General features: G+C 44.0%; 1 long non-coding RNA gene across 4 annotated transcripts in view; it reads right to left on the bottom strand.

Annotated features, from left to right (window-relative positions):
- Positions 1 to 426: 426 nt before the first annotated feature.
- Positions 427 to 19,271, bottom strand: part of LOC104649968 (uncharacterized) — a 64,880-nt gene continuing 46,035 nt past the window's right edge. For 3 of the 4 annotated variants that reach the window (XR_012514369.1, XR_012514367.1, XR_743717.3), the window contains 5 exons: positions 18,204 to 18,395; positions 6,015 to 6,104; positions 5,681 to 5,762; positions 2,813 to 2,899; positions 427 to 2,001 (listed from right to left, as the gene is read on the bottom strand). This is a non-coding gene — a long non-coding RNA (uncharacterized LOC104649968). Of the gene's footprint in view, positions 2,002 to 2,812; positions 2,900 to 5,680; positions 5,763 to 6,014; positions 6,105 to 18,203; positions 18,415 to 19,271 lie in introns of all 4 variants that reach the window. The other variant, XR_012514368.1, reaches the window with a different exon arrangement.

The raw sequence follows: 19,271 nt of genomic DNA, 5'->3' as shown, positions 1-19,271 counted from the left end.
ATTGTCTGGATTTACTAGTCAGCTTTACCACAGTAACAAATGACTTCCTAAATCCCAGGGGTTGTAACAACCAATGTTCCTCACTCTGCTGTTACACGTCTGCCATCACATCAGTGAAGGCTCTGCTTCTGCTCCATGTGTTTTCACATTCAGGGACCAAGGCTGCAGGAGGAGCCCCCAATTCAAGCAAGACCTGTCATCCCTGTGGCAGAATGAAAAGAGCAAAATACCCAATGGCCCTTTAAAACCTTAGTTCAAATATGGTGTATGTTGTGTCCTTTGATACCCCATTGACCAAAGCAAATCCCTGGCTTTGAAGACTCCCTGTAGCTGTCTGGGTGAATGAGGTTAGCGCTCGAGGCCCTTTGTGAGAGGTTAAGATAAGGAGAAACGCACATACAGAGAAAAAGAGAGACTGAGACAAAGAAGGAGAATTTTTATATATTTCTACATATGTGGTATGTGTATAACATTCTTTTTTTTTTTTTTTTTTTTTTGAGACAGTCTCACTCTGTTGCCCAGGCTGGAGTGCAGTGGTGCAATCTCGGCTCACTGCAACTTCCACCTCCTGGGTTCAAGTGATTCTCTTGCCTCAGCCTCCCAAGTAGCTGGGACTATTGGCATGCACCACCATGCCCAATTAATTTTTGTATTTTTAGTAGAGACTGGGTTTTACCATGTTGGCCAGGTTGGCCTTGAATTCCTGACCTGAAATGATCCTCCTGCCTCAGCCTCCCAAAATGCTGGGATTACAGGTGTGAGCCACACCGTCAGTGTATAACATTCTTAAGGTAACGTCATTTCTGTGTGGAAGATTGAAGGTCAGTCCCAACCTGACATCTGGAACCAGTTCTTTTCTAGTCAGGGAGAATTCAGGAAGCCACATTCCAAAACAATAAGTCGGACTTCTGTTGAGCTGCTCTGATTTCAGGCCTTTGTTCTGCTAACTGGGTTCCAGCCTTTTGCTCCATCTGCAGAGCACCTTGGTAAGAGGTTAAGTAGCAGAGCTGCCCATCCACTGAGGCCGCTGCCAATTGCTGCTCAGTCCTCTTGCTGTCTTCATACAGCCTTGGCAAGCTTCTTCTCAAGGACAACTACAGAGTACAGTCCCACCCACGAGCATCTAATTTCTACCTCTTTTCTGCCTACCAGTCAGGGGCTAAGATAATACTGATAATATAGTAATAACAGCATCTATCATTTATTGCATATGGTCTCAAATTCTTACGTATCCCAGAAGTGCAGCTATTTCCAGCTGGGCACCATTCTTGATGTAGGTCTCAATTCTTCTTCAAGTCCCCCAGAAGAATCCATGAACACCAAAAGTATTCATAAGCCATGTGGAATTGACTCAGGCTTCCCCAAAGGAGTGGAGTAGAGATTTATAGTGCTCCCCCCAACAGAAGCAACTTTTCTCTTTTCCTTTTCTGCTGTGTTACCATCAAGTCTTCTCCTTCTCCCCATACCCTCCAAGCTTAGCCTTCTCAACTGTATGCTGAATGCATACTAAAGTAACAGGTAATGGATTATGTAACTACATAAAGCTTAAATAATAAAGTTTCTTATCTCTGGGGGTATCATTTTCAGACTTAGTTAATTAAGGGACACAACAATATCATCAAGCACCCAACCCATGTGCTCTCTACTTTCCTTCGTGCCATCCCAGCCTGTTGGTTTTCATCCTCAGAGTTTCCCTCATGGTCACAAGAAGGCTGCCATAGCTCCAGGAATTATGTCTACACATAACTACATCTGCCTCCCGACATCATAAAGGAAAAAACTTGCACAGAAACATCTCAGAAGACTTACCTTTAAACTCCTCCACCGGGGTTGGGTTACATGCTCATGCCCTAATAGTAAAAGTTATTCAGCTTAGACAGCAAAATCACTTGAATCCAGGAGGCAGAGGCAGGAAAATCACTTGAATCTGGGAGGCAGAGGTTGTAGTGAGCCAAGACTGTGCCATTACACTCTAGCCAGGGAAGCAGAGCGAGACTCCACCTTAAAAAAAAAAAAAAAAAAAAAAATTATTCAGGTTGAGTACCGCAAAAGCTTGGGACTAGAAGTGTTTCAGATTTCAGATTATTTTCCCCCAATTTAAAAATATTTGCTTTATACTTAACAGTTGAGCATCCCTAATCTGAAAACCTAAAACCTGAATGTTCTGATGATCATTTCCTTTGAGTACCATGTTGGCACTCAATACATTTTGCATTTTAAGGCATTTCGGGTTTCAGATTTTCAGATTAGGGATGTTCAACCTTTATTGGCATTTTTAGTCTCTGGAGTTGGAAAGCCGATTCTGACAGCAGGGATGAAAGGTAATGAAGGAATGGCTGTTGGGAAGAAAACCATCAGACTCAGCCACCCTGAGTAGCTTGGGGTCCTACTCACCGGTGTGCTCTGCAAATGCAATGCCCAACTATGACTAAGCCAGACTCTTAAAGCCTGGGTAAGATCCATCTAATATTACTCGGGAAGGCCCTTTAGAGTCCCACACCTGCCCCAACCCTAGCAAGGTTATCAAAGCCAGGGGTAACAAAACTCTTCCCTTAGAGGAGTTTTACTCATCTAACTTTACTGCTTCTCCACATGCACAGCAAATCTGCAGCCTGAGAATTATCCCATTTTTCAGATAAGGAAACTGAGTAACAGAGAATTTAAGTGACTCACTAAGAGTCAGCTAACTACCAAATGGTAGCTTAATATCTGAACCCAGGGCTGTCTGGTTCCAATGTCCTTGCCGTCAATGAAAGCAGAACGAAGACCCCAAATGAAAAAGCAAAGAAGACAGACTTGGCTTAAATTTTACCAGAAGAGTAAATATCTTCTTGGTCCTTTAGTAACAGGAAACCATTACAAGATTCTACGGAGGAATGTAATTTCTGTCCTTGGTTATCTGGAAAAGATAAAACAGAGCAGTGCTTTCAGTACTTGGCCGAGGACAAGGAGACATTTTAAAGTGTCAGAATGATTGAACACAAGCCATGCTGCTGAGTTCTGGACACCCAGCCCTTTAAATGGGGCTTGGGGAGACATTTACTGAGGGCCTGGACCCTGCTCAGAGAAAAGGGGTCCTAGGCCAAGAAGCTGGGTAAACAGATATTTTTGCCACAGTGTGGTAAGTGATATTATGGAACTATGAACAGGGCTGTGAGTGTGGGGGCGGGGGAGGGGTCAGGGAGCGTGGACAGTAGGAAAACCCCTGACTGAGGTCATCCCTGTGTTCCAGGACAGTGCAGTCACTCGTTGCAAAACAGGGACCTTGAGTCATGAGGAAAGAGCTAAAATGAATTCAGTAGACACCATCAAACAAGGCAGGGGACGGGAGATGTTTTGGAAAGATTTCCTTCTGATATGACGGTTTACGGGAAAACATTTTAGCAATTTTTTTTTTTTTTTTTTTTTGAGATGAAGTTTCACTCTTGTTGCCCAGGCTGGAGTACGATGGCATGATCTCTGCTCATCACAATCTCTACCTCCTGGTTCAAGCAGTTCTCCTGCCTCAGCCTCCCAAGTGGTTGGGATTACAGGCAAGCACCACCATGCCTGGCTATTTTTTTTTTTTTTTTTTTTTTAGTAGAGATGGGGTTTCTCCATGTTGGTCAGGCTGGTCTTGAACTCCCAACCTCAGGTGATCTGCCCACCTTGACCTCCCAATCATGCCTGGCCCACATTTTAGCAGTTCTGAATGTAAATGTCAGGGGTTTGTTTGTTTTTAAGGGGTTTGTTTGTTTTGAGCATTTCACAGGGCTTTATAAGGGTTATTTCTTATTCCATGTAAAATAGTAAGTAATTTGCATACACTATCTCATTTAAAGCTTAAAATAATCCTATGAAGTTGATAGTTCTACTTTCCCACTCAAAAAGCTTTTTTTGGCCGGGCGCGGTGGCTCAAGCCTGTAATCCCAGCACTTTGGGAGGCCGAGGCGGGTGGATCACAAGGTCAAGAGATCGAGACCATCCTGGTCAACATGGTGAAACCCCGTCTCTACTAAAAATACAAAAAAAAAAAAAAAAAAAAAAAGTAGCTGGGCATGGTGGCGCGTGCCTGTAATCCCAGCTACTCAGGAGGCTGAGGCAGGAGAATTGCCTGAACCCAGGAGGCGGAGGTTGCGGTGAGCCGAGATCGCGCCATTGCACTCCAGCCTGGGTAACAAGAGCGAAACTCCGTCTCAAAAAAAAAAAAACAAAAAAAAACAAAAAAACAAAAAAAAAAAAAAAAAAAAAAAAAAAAAAAAAAGCTTTTTTTTTTTTTTTTCATCAGGGAGCAGTAACTCACGCCTATAATCCCAGCACTTTGGGAGGCTGTAGAGGAAAGATGGCTTGAGTCCAGGAGTTTGAACCAACTTGGGCACCATAGTGAGACCCCATCTCTATAAAAAATAATAATAATAGGCCAGGTGTGGTGGCTCATGCCTGTAATCCCAGCACTTTGGGAGGCTGAGGCAGGTGGATCACCTGAGGTCAGGAGTTCGAGATCAGCCTGATCAACATGGAGAAACCCCGTCTTTACTAAAAATACAAAAAATTAGCTGGGTGTGGTGGAGCATGCCTGTAATCCCAGCTACTTAGAAGGCTGAGACAGGAGAATTGCTTGAACCCGTGAGGCGGAGGTTGCAGTGAGCAGAGATCGTGCCATTGCACTCCAGCCTGGACTACAAGAGTGAAACTCTGTCTTAATAAAATAAATAAATAAATAAATAAATAAATAAATGAAAACAACAACAACAAAATAATAATAATTAATTTGTTCCTCAAAAATTTTAATCACTTCCCCCCACACAGTGCACACTATTTTAGGTACAGCAATTGATCAGAGAGGCAAGACAACTTGCCCAGGGCCTCAGATCTTAACTGGTAGAGTGGGAATCAGACCTTTCCTGTCATAAGGCTTCTGGAAAAGCCACTCCCAGCAAACACAATATTTCCTGGGAAAGGTCGTTATAGCTTAGTATACTGGATCCAGATAGAGAATAGGTATCCTGTGCTCACAGAAGAAAATCAACAAAAATAGTAATGAAGGTTGAATGATCATCAGTAAAAAGGACTTTTTAAAAAAATAAACGGATAATGGGCTGGGTGCGGTGGCTCATGCCTGTAAGACCAGCACTTCGGGAGGCTGAGGTGGGTAGATCACGAGGTCAAGAGATGGAGACCATCCTGGCCAACATGGTGAAACCCTGTCACTACTAAAAATACAAAAATTAGCTGGGCGTGGTGGTGCATGCCTATAACCTCAGCTACTGGGGAGGCTGAGGTGGGAGAATTGCTTGAACCCGGGAGGCGGAGGTTGCAGTGAGCCGAGATTATACCGCTGCACTCCAGCCTGGGCGACAGAGCAAGACTCCAACTAAAAAAAAAGAGAGATAATGGTCAATGCTGTATTCTCATATATTTCTATAACAAAGCATTAAGGAATCCAGCTTTAAGGAGAAAAGTAAGTTTGTTAGTCTGTGTTTTCTATAGCTTGGGCAAATTGACAGATGTGCTACAAAATGGAAACAATTAAACCATCAATCCAGACCCTTACTGCTCCAAGAGTTACTCATCGCCTGGCTGCTTGTTAGAAATGCAGATTCTTGGGTTCCTCCCCAGACCTACTGAATCATTTGAATAGGAACCCCAGTTGATTTGCATGCACATTAAATCTGAGGGGCTTGCTGCTCTGCATAGATACCTTTCTCTGCCATTGTTTCTTCCATTGTGAATAATCTTAGGAGTCCATGAAAAGCAAACACATGAATAGGTCATGTTGTGGGCTGCAAAAGACAAATTTGATATCAAAGCAACATCTGCTATCTTTTTAACTGAGTTTAACTTACTCTAATAACTTTTTTTGAATAGATTTTTAGGAGAATCTGTGGTCATACAAGAGGAGAGGGAAGACAATGGGGAAAAAGAAGTCAGCAGGAAGGAAAAGGAGGGTGTTTTCTCCAGTGGCACAGACCAATCATATGACACCCTCAATGTGTTATCAAGTTTCTGCAGGGGTCAGATGTGAAGCCCATTACCTGACATGCCCGCTGGGTGGTCTGGACTTTGAACAATGGCTCCTCCCATCTGGAACCCTCTGCTATTTTACAAACGTTTCAATAGCTCTGCTGAAAGGAAGGAAACAACAGCTGGTGAATAATCTCATTTTATATTAATAGAGCATCGCTGACCCATCCAGGTCCCTCAATACTTCATGAAACAGAAGATCCTTTCTTTCCCAGGGCAAGGAAGGGAAGTTTCAGCCATACCACATTACAACGTGAGTAGAAGCACTGCAGGAGAATGAGCAGAAAGAATTTTTGTTGTTGTTGTTGTTGTTGTTTTGTTTTTTTGTTTTTTTTGAGACGGAGTTTCGCTCTTGTTACCCAGGCTGGAGTGCAATGGCGCGATCTCGGCTCACCGCAACCTCCGCCTCCTGGGTTCAGGCAATTCTCCTGCCTCAGCCTCCTGAGTAGCTGGGATTACAGGCACGCACCACCATGCCCAGCTATTTTTTTTGTATTTTTAGTAGAGACGGGGTTTCACCATGTTGACCAAGATGGTCTCGATCTCTTGACCTTGTGATCCACCCGCCTCGGCCTCCCAAAGTGCTGGGATTACAGGCTTGAGCCACCGTGCCTGGCAAGAATTTTTTTTTTTTTGCAAACCCACTTCATTGGACTTTTTCAGATGAGGATTAAGTTAGGCTAAGGGAGGATGAAAGAGAATATCTGCATTAAATCCCTAGACTTTACCTATGCAAATAAATAACCAGAAAGTAAGAAGATTCTTGCCCCAGCCTTGCCTCTGTCTTCTATATGTGCAACTCTTTCTGTGAAATCAAGGTAGAGATGTCAAAGTTAAATGACAACCTGAAAGATAAATGTGGGCTATTTTTAATACCAGGGCTAGCTGGTGGTTTAACGTTAGTGGAGTCGAATAAAGCAGAATGTGACAACACTACCAGTTAATGAGTGTTTGTTCCTGCGCCAGTAGTATTTTTAACACTGTAGAGAATTGCAAAGGAATAAGGAATAATCCGTGATTTCAAGGAACTTCATTTGGTTGGAGGATTTCTTCAAGACAAATGACTAGAAGCAGGGATGTAAAATATAAACTGAAAGATATATACCTTAGCCAATTATACCATCACTAACACATACAGAAAATGAAGATTAAAAAAAAATTTTTTTTTGAGGTGGAGTCTCACTCTGTCGCCAGGCTGGAGTGCAGTGGTGCGATCTCAACTCATTGCAACCTCTGCCTGCTAGGTTTAAGCAATTCTCCTGCCTCAGCCTCCCGAAAAGCTGGGACTACAGGTGTGCACCACCATGCCCAGCTGATTTTTGTATTTTTAGTAGAGATGGGGTTTTCACCATGTTGGCCAGGATGGTCTTGATCTCTTGACTTTGTGATCCGCCCGCCTCAACCTCCCAAAGGCTGGGATTACAGGCATGAGCCACTGTACCCAGCCTTTTTTTTTTTTTTGAGACAGAGTCTCATTCTGTTGCCAGGCTGGAGAGCAGTGGCACAATCTTGGCTCACTGCAGCCTCCCCCTTTCAGGTTCAAGTGATTCTCCTGCCTTAGCCTCCCAAGTAGCTGGGATTACAGGCATGAGCCACCATGCCCTGCTAATTTTTGTATTTTTAATAGAGGCAGGGTTTTACCATGTTGGCCAAGATGGTCTTGATCTCTTGACCTTGTGATCTGCCCACTTGGGCCTCCCAAAGTGCTGGAATTACAGGTGTGAGCCATCATGCCCAACCAATTAAAATGTTTTGATTAAGTAACATTTCTAGAGATTCTATCAAGACTTTTTAAAAAATTCCTGGAGAAAAGTAATTCTTTAACATTTACGAAAGTTCTTTGGGTATTTCTGCTCCAGTTCTCTCAGTGTGGAATAGATGGAAATAGATGCTAGAAGGGAGTGGTTATGTGCCTCGGGAGGAAACTGGACCAGGAATAGAGACTAGCTAATGAGAGGTAGGGAGAATGGCGGAAACTTCTTAAAACAGTAGTTCCTAATTTTTGCCTTTTGTTTGGATCAAGAACTCTGTAATGGTTAATTTTATGTCTCAATTTGGCTAAGTGACAATGCCCAGATGTATATGGTCAAACATTATTCTGGACATTTCTGTGATGGTGTTTTTTGGGAGAGATTAAGATTTCAATTGGTGGACTCTAAGTATAGCAGATGGCCCTTCCTAATGTGGGTGGGTCTCATTGAATCCACCAAGAGCCTGAAAAAAACAAAAGACTGACTCCTCCTGAGCAAGAGGGGATTCTCGGGCCTGACAGCCTTCAGACCTTAACCACAGCCTTGGCTCTTCCTTGTCTCCAGACTGCCAGTCCACCCTGCAGTTTTGGGACTTGCCAACCTCCACGGTCATGTGACCCAATTCTTTAAAATAAATCTATTTATAATCACATCCTATTAGTTCTGTTTCTCTGGAGAACCTTAACACAGACCCTTTCATGAGTTTTTAGAAGGAATATTTATTGAATGTCTTCTATGTGCTCAACTATGGACCCTCTTCCTAGAAAATCGCACACGAATACAAAATTTTACATATGGTTTCCAGGGAATCACCAAACCTTTGAAGCACATCCATGGACTCCCTTCCTTCATTTAAAAGCCCCTGGGCTGGCTGGGTGTGGTGGCTTATGCCTGTAATCCCAGCACTTTGGGAGGCTGAGGCTGGTGAATCACCTGAGGTCGGGAGTTCGAGACCAGCCTGACCAACGTGGAGAAACCATATCTCTACTAAAAATACAAAATTAGCTGGGTATGGTGGCGCAAGTCTGTAATCCCAGCTACTCCGGAGCTTGAGGCAGGAGAATTGCTTGAATCCAGGAGTCAGGGGTTGCAGTGAGCCGAGACCGTGCCACTGCACTCCAGCCTGGGCAACAAGAGCAAAACTCCATCTCAAAAAATAAAAATAAAAACCCTGGGCCTCCAGCTCTTTATATAAAGGAGACAAAGCTGAATATTTCCCCATCCAAACATTCCTGCTCTGAAAGCAGTTTCCACCTGGTGGGTGAAGTGAGTAGTCTACCTGCACAGAGTTATCAAAGAACCAGGAAGGCATCGGGCCACAAACCTCCCTCTCCCTCGCCTCTCTGGGATGCTGGAATTTCTATGTTAGCATCAGCACTTTGGCGTGGATGTTTGTTCACTTAACTGGAATAATGCATTGTTACTACCCATAACAATGGGTGTGGCTGAGACTAGCTGGTTATTCTGAAGCTAAAACATCAGCACTGCCTTCCTTGACATTCTCCTTATCTTCTTGTCCTTGCTGATGGACTGTGAGTGAAGGTGATGTGTGTCGCCTCCAGTCAGAGGCCATTCAGATGGGGATGGCTTTCATGCAGATTCAGTGAAGGACTTCTCTGAGGTATTGACAGAGGCCCCAGAGGGCCAAGGGGCCAGATCCTCTTTCTCCCGCACTCCCCACTGGACTGTGACACAAGCAAAAGATCAACCTTTGCTTGTGTTATTTATGTTAAATGACTGAGATCTGGACCTTGTCAGCTTATCCTGACTAATGCACACAGGAATTTTACCATTAGGAGAAAGATCTTAGTGAAATATTAGACAAATACCAACTTTAAAACTCTAATATGATCTAGGCCAGGCACAGTGGTTCATGCCTGTAATCTCACCTTTCTTGGCTGGGAGCGGTGGCTCCTGCCTATAACCCCAGCACTTTGGGAGGCCAAAGTGGGTGGATCATGTTAGGTCAGGAGTTCAAGATCAACCTGGCCAACATGGTGAAACCCCATGAAAACAAAAAATACAAAAATTAGCCAGATGTGGTGGCACATGCCTGTAGTCCCAGCTTCTCAGGAGGCTGAGGCTGAAGAATCACTTGAACTCGAGAGATGGAGGTTGCAGTGAGCCAAGATCGTGCCACTGCACTCCAGCTTGGGTGACAGAGTACAACTCCGTCTCAAAAAAAAAAAAAAAAAAAAAAGGAAAAGAAAACCTTTCTTTATGATGCTGCCCATGTATGTGATTGGCTCCCCCTGCACTCACTTTTTATTTATTTATCTCTTTTGAGATGAGGTCACCCACTGGAGTGCAGTGGCATGATGTCAGCTCACTGTTACCTCTGCCTCCTGGGCTCAAGTCAGCTTTCCGAGTAGCTGGGACCACAGGCACATACCATCACACCTGGCTAATTTTTTTTTTCTTTTGATAGAGACCAGGTTTCCTCATGTTGCCCAGGCTAATTTCAAACGCCTGAGGTGAAATGATCCGCCCGCCTGGGTCTCTCAAAGTGCCAAGATTACACTCTTGAGCCACTGCACCTAGCCACCTTCACACCCACTTTTCTTTTTAATTTTTTTTTTTTTTTTTTGAGACAGAGTTTCGCTCTTGTTACCCAGGCTGGAGTGCAATGGCGCGATCTTGGCTCACCGCAACCTCCGCCTCCTGGGTTCAGGCAATTCTCCTGCCTCAGCCTCCTGAGTAGCTGGGATTACAAGCACGTGCCACCACGCCCAGCTAATTTTTTTGTATTTTTAGTAGAGACGGGGTTTCACCATGTTGACCAGGATGGTCTCAACCTCTCGACCTCGTGATCCACCCACCTTGGTCTCCCAAAGTGCTGGGATTACAGGCTTGAGCCACCGTGCCCCGCCACACCCACTTTAAAAAAAACTTTATATTACAGAACATTTCAAAGATATACGAAAAAGGGAAAGTAATGTAATGGACCATCATTAGGCTTCAACAATTATCAATGTGTGGAAATTCCATTTCATCTATTTCTCCCTATCCCTTATTCCCTGTTTTCTACCATTTCACTGGATTATTTTGAGATGCATCCCAGACTTCATATCATTTCATTCATATATATTTTAGTATGTAGCTCCAAAAAAAGGATTGTTTTTTGAAAAAAAACATAACCCTGATATTTTTATCGCACCTAAAAAACTTCCTTAATATTGGCAAATACTCAGAATTCAAATGTCTCCAATCTTCTCATAATTTTTTTTTTACAATTTGTTTAAATTAGTATACAAATTTGATCCACATCTGCAGTTGGCTAATATGTCTAGTGGCTCTCTTTTCATTTACAAGCTGCCCTGCCTTCTTTTCTTTTCTTTTTTTTTTTCTTTCTTTTTTTTTTTTTTTTCTAATTTATTTGTTGGAGAAACTGGGTCATTTGTCCTGTTGAGTTTCCCACATTCTGAATTTTGCTGATTGCATCCCTGTGGTGTCACTCAACCTGCTTCCCTAAGCCCTGTATTTCCTGAAAAGTATCTGTAAGATCTACAGCCTTGATCAATTCCTGCTTGATATTTTGACAAGGTTATTTCAAAGGTAGTGTTTTGAGCTTCCTGTTGCATCTTATCAGGGGCACATGTCTGCTTCTCTCCCATTTTTGTAATGTCAAGATTAATTAGGGGGTTCAGGTATTGCCAGCTCAATCCACCCGTTAGAGTTCCCCATCAGCATTTCCCCTAATAGTTTTAACAGCCATTGGTGATCAGTGCTTGGATACATTTTTTTCTATGATTGCAAAATTATGGCATTCTAATTCTATCATTCCTCATTCATCTATTAGCTGAAATGCTTCTGAAAGACCTTTCCCTCAACAACAATTTAGTTACCCTGAAATACAGTTCATATACAAAAGACAAATGCTTGATTCTTTCCCTTTTTAAACCAGTTTTCAGAGTAACGAGTTGGTTCCCTAGCAACCTGTAAAGGTGACCTATGAGAATTTTTTTTTCTGGTATAATTATAAACTCATGGATTTTAAGATATTTTATGTATTTCAATCCAGTGAGGTGCTTAAATTATTCCATCTTTGAACAGTGAGTTTCTTTCTACTGGTTCCTAACCTATGTATTTAGGACACAACCCCGTCATCTCTGAAAGCTTCCTTACTTTCTAGTATATCAAAATGTCCATTTCTTTTCTTTTATTTCCTTTTTCTTTTTCTTTTTTCAGAAGCCTTGCTCTGTCGCCAGGCTGGAGTGTAGTGGTGCACTCTCAGCTCACTGCAATCTCTACCTTCCAGGTTCACGCGATTCTTTTGCCTCAGCCTCCCAAGTAGCTGGGACTACAGGCACATGCCACTATGCCCGGCTAATTTCTGTGTTTTTAGTAGAGACTGATTTTTCTGTTTTCAGTGGAGACAGGGTTTCACCATGTTGGCCAGGATGCCTCAATTGCTTGACTTCATGATAAGCCTACCTCGGCCTCTTAAAATGCTGGGATTACAGGCGTGAGCCACTGCACCTGGCCTCCTTTTTCTTTTCTGTTTTTTTTTTTTGAGAGCGAGAGTCTCCCTCTGTCACCCAGGCTGAAGTGCAGTGGCACGATCTCAGCTCATTGCAACCTCGACTTCCTGGGCACAAGTGATCCTCCTGCCTCAGCCTCTGGACTATAGGTACTGACCACCATGCCCAGCTAATTTTTGTAGTTTGTTTTTGTTTTTTGTAGAGACAGGGTTTTGCCAGGTTGCCCCGGCTAGTCTCAAAACTCTGGGGCTCAAGCCATCAGCCTACCTCAACCTCCTAAAGTGTTTCTGTTACGGGTGTGAGCCACTAAGCCTGGCCCAAAATGTCCATTTCTTGCCTCAGCTCGAACCTGTGATTATCCAAGGAAGCCCTGGTTCCCTTTAGTAACAAATTAGATTTAGAAACCACAGTCACAGAACTGACCACCTCTCTACCTGGGAGCCCTCTCCTCACATCCCTCACATCTTCATGTGATCCTACTTTTCTCCAACCCTTGACTTTGACTGTCTCAGCCTTTCCACAAGGGAACAAAAGATTAATAGCTAAAGGAAACTCATGATATAGTCACGTGTCACCTAATGACAGAGATGTATTCTGAGATATGCATCATTAGGAGACTTCGTCATTGTGTGAACACTGTAATGTTCTCACACAAATCTAGATTGTATAGCCTGGTACATGCCTAAGCTAATGCTCTAGACCAGGTGTCCTCAAACTACGGCCTGTGGGCCGCATGCGGTCCCCTGAGGCCATTTATCCGGCCCCCCGCTGCACTTCAGGAAGGGGCACCTCTTTCGTTGGTGGTCAGTGAGAGGAGCACAGTATGTGGCGGCCCTCCAATGGTCTGAGGGACAGTGAACTGGCCCCCTGTGTAAAAAGTTTGGGGACGCCTGCTCTAGACTATCCCTCCTAGGCCACAAACCTGTATAGCATATTACTGTACTGAACATTGTGGGCAATTGTAACACAATCATAACTATTTGTGTATCTAAACATATCTGAATATGGAAAGGGTGGCTGGGTACCGTGGCTCATGCCTGTAATCCCAGCACTTTGGGAGGCAGAGGCAGGCAGATCACCTGAGATCAGGAGTTCAAAACCAGCCTGGCCAACATGGTGAAACCCCCTCTCTACTAAAAAGAAAAAAATTAACCAGGAATGGTGGCTCATGCCTGTAATCTCAGTTACTTGGGAAGCTGAGGCAGGAGAACTGCTTGAGCTTGGGAAGCGGAGATTGCGGTGAGCTGAGATCACACCACTGCACTCCAGCCTAGGTGACAGAGCAAGACTCCGTCTCAAAAAAGAAAAAAAAAAAAACAGCTGGGTGCAGTGATTCTGTTATCCCAGCACTTTGAGAGGCCAAGGTGGGCAGATCACCTGAGATGGGGAGTTTGAAACCTGCCTGACCAACATAAAGAAATCCCATCTCTACAAAAAATACAAAAATTTGCTGGGCGTGGTGGCAAGTACCTGTAATCCCAGCTACTCGGGAGGCTGAGGCAGGAGAATCGCTTGAACCCAGGAGGTGGAGGTTGCAGTGAGCCGAGATCACGCCATTGCACTCCAGCCTGGGGAACAAGAGGAAAACTTTGTCTCAAAAAAAAGAAAAGTCTCCCCACAAAAAATGTCTTCTATCCATAACTCACCTCATCTCTCTCTTTTTTATTCACATATTTCTTTATATTTTGAACCATTTTTTAAATAATTTCTGAATTGAACAAAAGTTATTCTTTTTCACAAAAAATAATACATATCTTCCCTGGCACATTTTATATAAACTTAGAAAGCAAAGAATCCTGAACTATCAGATATTGACATTCTATAGATAAGAACCATTCTATAATTTTAAAATTATTTATCTATTTTGAGACAGAGTCTCACTGTCACCCAGGCTGGAGTGCAGGGGTGCAATCTCAGCTCACTGCAGCCTCCACTTCCTGGGCTCAAGCGATTCTCCCATTTCAGCCTCCCAAGTAGCTGGGATTACAGATGCATACCACCAGATCCAGCTAATTTTTGTATTTTTTGTAGAGATGGGATTTCTTTATGTTGGTCAGGCAGGTCTCGAACTTCTGACCTCAGGTGATCCACCCACCTTGGCCTCTCAAAGTGCTGGGATTACAGAGTCACTGCACCCAGCCAGTTTTTTTTTTTTTTTTTCTTTTTTGAGACGGAGTCTTGCTCTGTCACCTAGGCTGGAGTGCAGTGGTGTGATCTCAGCTCACCGCAATCTCCGCTTCCCAAGCTCAAGCAGTTCTCCTGCCTCAGCTTCCCAAGTAACTGAGATTTCAGGCATGAGCCACCGTGCCTGGTTAATTTTTTTCTTTTTAGTAGAGAGGGGGTTTCACCATGTTGGCCAGGCTGGTCTTGAACTCCTGATCTCAGGTGATCTGCCTGCCTCTGCCTCCCAAAGTGCTGGGATTACAGGCATGAGCCACTGTACCCAGCCACCCTTTCCATATTCAGATATGTTTAGATACACAAATAGTTATGATTGTGTTACAATTGCCCACAATATTCAGTACAGTAATATGCTATACAGGTTTGTGGCCTAGGAGGGATGGTCTAGAGCATTAACTTAGGCATGTACCAGGCTATACAATCCAGATTTGTGTGAGAACATTACAGTGTTCACACAATGACGAAGTCTCCTAATGATGCATATCTCAGAATATATCTCTGTCATTAGGTGACTATATCATGAGTTTCCTTTAGCTATTAATCTTTTGTTCCCTTGTCGAAAGGCTGAGACAGTCAAAGTCAAGGGTTGGAGAAAAGTAGGATCACATGAAGATGTGAGGGACGTGAGGAGAGGGCTCCCAGGTAGAGAGGTGGTCAGTTCTGTGACTGTGGTTACAAAATCCAATTTGTCACTAAAGGGAACCAGGGCTTCCTTGGATAATCACTGATTCCAGAGCTGAGGCAAGAAATGGACATTTTGGGCCAGGCTTAGTGGCTCACACCTGTAACAGAAACACTTCAGGAGGCTTGAGCCCACGAAGTGGAGGCTGCAGTGAGCGGAGATTGCACCTAGGTTGCAGTGCAGGGGTGCAATATCAGCTCACTGCAGCCTCGACTTCCTGGGCTTAAGTAATTCTCCCCCTTCAGCCTCCCAAGTAGCTGGGACTACAGGTGCATGCCACCACACCCAGACTGGAGTGCAGAGGTGCAATCTCAGCTCACTGCAGCCTCCACTTCCTGGGATCATGTGTTTCTCCTGCCTCAGTCTCCTGAGTAGCTGGGATTACAGACACTACCACACCCGGCTAATTTTTGTATTTTTAGTAGAGATGGGATTTCATCATGTTACTCAGGTTGGTCTCAAACTCCTGAGCTCAAGCAGTCCAACTGCACTGGCCTCCCACAGTGCTGGGTTTACAGGGGTGAGCCACCATGCCCAGCCAATTTTAAGATTGCAAACTACACAAAAAGTTCAACATTTAAAGCCATTTTAACCATTCTAAAGCCTATGAAAATCAGTATTTTATCTAGGTAAAAAGCTTGAAGTTAAGTTTTATAGGACACAATATTCCCTTCAAACTAACAAGTTAAGACTAGTCTTATTTGTTTAATTTATGAGTGTTCTTTTATTTATAGGCCAATTTTTTTTGGTTTTATTTTGTTTTGTTTTTGTTTTCAAGACGGAGTTTTGCACTTATTGTCCAGGCTGGAGTCTAGTGGTGTGATCTTGGCTCACGGCAACTTCCGCCTCCCAGGTTCAAGTGAGTCTCCTGCCTCAGTCTCTGGAGTAGCTGGGACTATAGGCGCATGCCACCATGCCCAGCTAATTTCTGTGTTTTCAGTAGAGATGATGTTTCATTATGTTGACCAGGCTTGTCTTGAACTCCTGATCTCAGGTCATCCACCCACCTCCGTCTCCCAAAATGCTGGGATTACAGGTGTGAGCCACCATGTCCAGTCTTTAAGCCAAGTAGATACTATGCTAGATACAACGCGCATCACAAAAATGAAGTGACCTATACAAGACAGCTAGATTTGTTATTTATAAAATTGGGACCTGTCTACCTGACAAATATTGTTTGCTCCAATCGGTATAGAAGACAAGAAAAGGCAGGGAAGGGGATCTTGTAGCATCAAATAAGGAAGGGAAGAGGCAAAATCCATTGCTAAAAGGGAGACCTCAGAGTCCCTGAGCTGGCAGAGAGGTTACCCAGCAGCAGAGACACCAAAGAAAAACATTTGGGTGGCTGCTTGTCTGCCACTGTGGGAAGCGGTCGATTGGATCAAGGGTCTGGGACCTCCAAACTTAACTTGATTGAGCAAGGTAGCTTGTTGGAACTATTGGAAGAAGGTTAGTCCTAACATTGACAGAGAGCGTTTTCCTCTCACCAGGGATTAGGACCTTCTCATTGCTGATTACCAGGGGCTGGTAAGTTGGATGCTCTTGTCTGGGCATCCCAGATACCAATCTTGAGACACTTTCTGAGGCTGGGTAATCCTGAGGTAGAAGGGTGCTTACAGCATCACCAGTAATTGTTCTTTTTGGTTCTTTTCCATTTTTGCCCCGTCTTTACTGGTATAAACGTTAAAGGCCATGTTTAAGAATTGGTTCATAGGTGATTGGGGGTCTCACTGCTGCTTTGTGCAGCTTCCTCCTAACGTCAGAGCAGACTGAGTAATAAAATGCATACCCAGGAGAGCTTGCTCTTCCAGGCAGTCTGAGTCTGTATTAGTATATTTCCTGAGTTTCTCAACCAAACTACCCAGAAAGAGTGAGATTTTCATCTTTACCCTGGATTACATCTCTAGCCTTATCATAATTGACAGGGTTAACCAGACACTCTCCTCTGCTTTTTCTCTATGGTACAGCAAGTGGACCACAATACTTACAAGTCATACCAAGTTAAAGAACATGGTCAAGTTAACAAACTCTTCCACAAACTTTCATGGATTCTCTGAAAATTGGCAGAATTTTTTCCTTGCAAAAAGCCAAATCAGACATAGAAAATGGCATGTATATTCTAAGTGTCCCCCCATCTCCGTCAGCTACTTCCCACAACGGACACAGCTTTGACTTCGGGGGCTGATGTGGAGCCACATTTCTGGGGGTACTGGTTGGACTACTTTCTCCAGCAGCAGAAGGTTTAGGCTGGGGCTAGTTGGATAGGTGGAGGAGTGCCTGATGACCTTGGGGTGGAATCCTGTGTTAGAGAACTGGCAGGACCCCTCAGAATTGGGAGACTGAGGAGGCTCTGGGAGGGAGTAGGCCTTCTAAGGGAAGCAGCTAGGAGGGGATCCCTTAGGCATGACTTCCTAGTGCCTTTTTTTTTAATCCCCTCCATCTCCCCGTGCCTTGAAGTAACATTGAATCAGTGAAGGGCCATGAAAGCCTGTACATAAGGGACCTCTCCCCATTTTCCTTCTTTTGAATGTTAATTGTAAAATAGTATAATTTATAGAACTATATTTAGGCTAAATCTTTCGGCCTTCTAATTTATATTGGACCCAAATGGTGTTGCAATAGGAAATGAGTTTCTTTTTCCTTAAGCCAAAATTGAATTTTCTCTGATAGCCTAAAAGGCATCCTAATGGTGAGTCCTAATGCCAGAAATCCCAGAGCATCCCAAGGGCGATCAACAGTGAACCCCATAGACCAAGTTGGAGCGACAGAACAACATAACTCTGGCATCCCAGGGTCAACACAACAGGGGACCTCTCATAACCAAGTGTTCAGCTTCATAACCACGTGTTCAGCTTTAAACAACTGCCCAAATACAGTTAGCAGGGAGCCAAAGCAAAAACTGCAAAGAAAAAATATATTTCAGGGTAGAAAACAAAATAAAATGGCTGACAGAAAAATAAAATGGTGTTAGAAAAGAAATGACCTAGAAAAGGGGCAATAGGGATGTGATCAGGTGTGCTATGGGGGACTTTGAATTGACTGTCTAAGCCAAAGGCCTTATTTTCCTTGGTCACCTGATATTTGGGGGGTAAAAGGGATACTTACCTGTCCACAGGAGCCAAAATGGGGCCACCTGGTCTCTGACGTGGGGTGGAGGTGAAGGTCTGCTCCCCAGGCTTCCCTGGCACAGGCAGGCTTGGCTGCTGTGAGGAAACTGACATGCGGTCCTGCAGCCTCCCAGTCAGAGCTTTGGATCCCTGTGCTATGGCTGCTCGTCCATCCACTCAGCTCCACCATCTGCCAGGAAAGATGATGGCTGTGAAAAGAACCTTTGGTTACAGTTCCAGCTGTCTGCAGCTTTGATCCTTACAGCCCTGACTGACTGCTGCACCACCACCTCTCTCTGATTGCCGCCTCTCACCATCTGACTGGTCACTGTCTTGTCATCTTGCTGTCTCACCATTTCTCCCTCTCTCAAGTCTTTCTTATTACTTGGTCTCCTTGTTCATTGCTACTGTCTTGCCATCTTGCCACTGATCACTGCCATTTCTGCAGTCTCAACACCACATTGGTCACTTCCTCTCATTCACTATCTTCTTCCCTTTGTGGCCACCAGAAGGCACAGGACAGGTGAGTCCCAAGACTGGGGCTTAGCCCAGGAGGGTTCTTGACCTTGCCCAGGAAATAATTCAAGGGCAAGTCAGTGGTGTTAGATAGCAACCTTTTCCTGAACAGTGCTGCTTCTTGTGGAGCAGGGTTAACTCATAGGTAGTGTGCCTAGAGTCAGCAAACTATGGGCTCTCAGCAACTGTATTTATACTCACTTATAATCACTTTCAATTACTTGCAAATTAAGGGGAGATTAATGCAAATTGAGGGGTGAGCTATTTAGAACTTTCTAGGAAAGGCGCAGTGACTTTTGGGTCATTGCCAGGGAATGACCCTTGGTGGTAACTTTTGGGCTGTTGCCATGGCATCTGTAAACTGTCATGGCACTCCTGGGAGTGCGTTATGCTAATGAGCAAAGAGGGCAGCTAGGAATTGCTTTTGTTCCCATCTGCTGGTTTTGACTAGGTTCTTCACTTTATCTTTTCTGGACTAGATTCTGTTTTGGTTGGCAGGACTGTGGCCAGAAAACAAGTTCTGCTAGTCTTCTATCTCACTATCACACAA

This window comes from Saimiri boliviensis, chromosome 16 (genome assembly GCF_048565385.1).
Source record: "Saimiri boliviensis isolate mSaiBol1 chromosome 16, mSaiBol1.pri, whole genome shotgun sequence".
Taxonomy (NCBI): domain Eukaryota; kingdom Metazoa; phylum Chordata; class Mammalia; order Primates; family Cebidae; genus Saimiri; species Saimiri boliviensis.
The sequence above is the reverse complement of the archived record's forward strand: the minus strand, read 5'-3'. Positions and strand labels throughout refer to the sequence as shown.